At 41.0% G+C, this 3,789-nt stretch overlaps 1 protein-coding gene across 3 annotated transcripts in view; it reads left to right on the top strand.

Annotated features, from left to right (window-relative positions):
- The window catches only part of JADE3 (jade family PHD finger 3), a 65,566-nt gene that overhangs the window by 20,850 nt on the left and 40,927 nt on the right, over positions 1 to 3,789 (top strand). The window lies entirely within an intron of this gene.

Here is a 3,789-nt window from a genome sequence, read left to right as displayed (position 1 = left end):
GAAGATATGGGGGGTGGAGTGTTCAACTCGTAAGCAAAAGCACCTGCACCGAGATAGGCAGATGCTGACGCAGCTGTAATTTCATGAGAAGTTTGAACAGGGAGAGATGGAAGCGATGAGGAATTTTGCTCCAAATGGCAAAGGAGAAAACCTCAGTTCCGAAGATACTCCCAGAGATAGTCCTAAAGATGAAGATGAAGAAGACCCTTTGCTCCCAGGGAAGGAGAAGGGCCTCTGTTCTTAGAGATGAAATGCTCCCAGAGATGGGTGAAGAAAACTTTTGTTTCTGAACGGCTCAACCTTAAAATTGTACCCCAGAAACTTCAAGAGTGGACCCTCGAAAGAAGTTGCAGGAAAAGCTGCAAGTCGGGGGAAGGGACTCACATGCGAGCAGAGAGACTCCTCTTCCTGAATGGACTGAACAAAGTCATTTGGAAGTGGGTGGCTGTCTCGTTGTGATAATGTGTTCATAGCCTGGGCAAGAGAGACTCCTCTCCCTAAATGGACTAAACAAGGTTTTTATGGAAGTGGTAAACAGACTGAACATCTCAAGGGTTGTCTTTTTACACTGTCAGTGGGAGAAGGGAGGAAGGTGGGGGGAGGAGAAGAGTTCTGAAGGTGTGGTATAATTTCTTTTCTTTTAGGTCTGTTAATAAACTTCTTTATATTCTTTCAAGTTTGGTGCCTGCTTTGCATTTCTCCTAATTCTTATCTCACAGAAGATAAACAGTAATGAGTATTTTGGACCAAACGACTACACTAAATTGGTGTTTCTGCCTGGTTACAAACCCAACCCACTACGTACTTTCTTGTACTTAGCCTGAAAGAGGGATCCACTAATGTTGTTCATCCATAAAGCTTTCTCTGTGTGGCTGAGTGGGTGTAGCAAATGAAACCAGACAGGCTTGTGTCGGTGCTTGTTGCTGCTGCTCTTAGGCCTTCCCAGAAGGATGCCTCTCTTGCAGCTCTCTGTGCTGTTCTCCTCCTACAGTAGTTTGCTACAGGTGATTTGGGAATGCCCAAGTACCCTATTTTTAAAGACATTCAATTAGTGTGTGTGTTTTCATCTTCTTCAGACCTTCTAGAAGTGTCTCACAGGTGCTGTGGCGGCGTATGTACTAACGGGAAACCATAGTTGGCATTGGGATAGGCAACAGCACTCTGCCTCACTGGCAGGGATGTCTGAGGGAGCAGCTGCACATGCCTGATCTGTGATCTGCTCGCAGATCGCAGCTTCTGTGTGAACAGCCAGTCACTTCTGGTGTTGCAGAGCTGGGGAGGTGGATGGCCAGAGTCTGGGGTGGCTTTATTCTGCCCCACTCCAAACGCAGGCTTGGTTGTGCCTTCTCTCCTTTGCAGAGCCCCTGGTAACTGGTATGGCTACAGCCTGCCCCACGTCCTGAAGCTGGGCGAGGTAAGAGCCTGCAGAGAAGGCAGCTTCTTTACAGGCCTATGAAAAAGTCCCTGACCAGGTGGAGTTGCATGTACAAAACATATCAACTGCAGGTTTTGCATTGCATCATGGAGTCTTAAGAGTGATGCTGCTATAAAGGTGCTTTTGTTTTGTTTAGTTTCATAGTTGAACTTTCAGTTGGAACCTCTTTTTTCTCTCTGTTTCTCAGCAGATATTTTATTACTCCTCTTGACAGCATGGGATTAAATTGCAGCAGCTGCAGCATCTTGTAGCTCTTACCATATGAATAAACATGTCGTGAAACACATCTCTACTTCCATGGCTTGTAGGCATTTCCATTCTTCTGAGTACAGGAGTGCAGAGTGGACAAGAGACTTGCTTTGGAAGCAGACTCATTACCTCACACCTTGGCAGCTTTGGAAGGTCAGCTGTGATAGTTCCTTATCCTCAGGGAATGGAAACAAGGGTGAGAACAGTCTACTTTGTGTCCACCTGTTCATGTCTCAGTGTTCTTTGTGACCCACCCTGTGGGTTGACACCTTTCCTCCTGGGCCAAAAATGCCACCTCTGTCAGCTCAGCTTCAGCACAGTTTGAGAAGGACATGCTTTCTATTAGGAACTGTAGAATGATGATGGTCTAGTCTTACTTATTTAAATCCTGTTTATTTCCACAGGACAGAAGAGGAAGGAGGAATTTAGAGGAATGTTAATGGTCAGTCCTGATAAGTGTGTCCCTCATTAAAAAATATAAAAGTACTTTGGCTTCAACTCGGCCATTTGATGAGAAATTGAACCTTATGTGGTTTTCAGGATGCTTCTCTTGACTGCTTTCCCAAACAAGATGTGGTATTTTTGAAACCTTGGGAAAATACAATCATCCTTTCCTCTTTTCAGGGTTGTGTCAGCCCCAGTGGACAAGTCTGTTATTTATTTAGTATTGCTGCACCTCATGTTATGACAGAGAAAAATTCTTTTCTTTGACTTTACTTTGTACATAAAATGGACAAACGTCAGTTGACCACACTATCTCTTTCATAATGTTTTTTTCCCCACCTCAGTTTGATGATATAGAGAAACCTGGAATGGCATTTATTTTTATAAATCTATTTTAAATCTCTTTGGCTAAAAGACCCTCTGTGTCCTTTGATGCGTTGTATATTACGGATTGTAGTACATAATATTAGTTTAATTGACCAGACATTAAAGTTAATTTTAATTCATTAGTTATTAAGACAGATATTTTGTCTCCTCAAAAAGTTTTTTAAACTAAAAAGTATTTTAAGGAACTTTATAGTAAATGTTTTCTCCTGTTGTGATGTGTTCCGGTTTGGCCTCAGTGTCAGGGTGTTTTGATACAGAGAACCAAAATAATAGTGCAATTGCATATATACGTGTTGTGTGAAATGCTAGAAAATGTAGTAGAATTCAACCAGAGATTTGAAATATTCCAAATACTTTTTAGAGTTCTGGCCGTGACAGTACATTCCCTTTAATTTCTCCTATCCAGTGGTCCCCCCAGTGCACTCTTTTTACTTGAGGAAAACTTCAGTGTCCAGATTGTTTATTTCAACTTGTAAATGACAACCATTTCTTGTCAGATAAGGAAAGAAATTATCAACTTAATGTTTTCTGTAGGAAAATATTTGTGTTCTTACTTTCTTTGAGTAGAGTATAAAAATGCATATTGATGTTTTCTGCCTTTTACAATCCCTCAAGTTTTGTTGGTGATAAAAAATTTTGCAGTGAAATGGTTAGCCTCTTCAAAGCATTATAAGCAAGAAAAAAATGAGTCAAAACAGATAAAATATTTAATGCAGGTTGCTGTTGATTCTTTTATTTGAGATTTGGAAAGAACAAAGCAAGAACAGTGAAACCTACTTTAATATATTTATTAGGGAGTACCAAAAAATTAAATTACTATTTTAAGCAAGTGTTTTGTAGCATATGAGGACTTTTGCCTATGCTATTAATAGAAGAGTTGTTTTTCATAATCCCAAATAGTGCATACATTTCTAGATCCTTACTTCTTTGATAATATTTCCTGCTTGTGATCCTAGCTGCAGTACTAGTTCCTGCACCTGTATTTTGTCATGAAAGCATGCATTAGTACAGCTGAAGAACAGAGAAAGATGCAAGTGGGCAACTGCTGGCAGCATCAGGCACATGGGGCAAAGTGGGCTTCACTTGAACTAGACTAATACTGGTTATTGCTTAATTTTCACGTAAGTAGCGACACTTCTGTGGGATTTTCTTTTCTCCTCATCTTCCCCCTCCCTGCAGTTTCATCACTGTGCAACAGCAGGACAATACTTAGTGACTTAGTGCATCACAGGGATTTTTCTGATTTTTCTTCTGTTTGTTTCCGCATGTGCATC

The sequence above is a fragment of the Corvus brachyrhynchos genome, unplaced genomic scaffold (assembly GCF_000691975.1).
Source record: "Corvus brachyrhynchos isolate BGI_N302 unplaced genomic scaffold, ASM69197v1 scaffold92, whole genome shotgun sequence".
Lineage (NCBI taxonomy): Eukaryota > Metazoa > Chordata > Aves > Passeriformes > Corvidae > Corvus > Corvus brachyrhynchos.
This window is presented reverse-complemented; position numbering and strand designations above follow the sequence as displayed.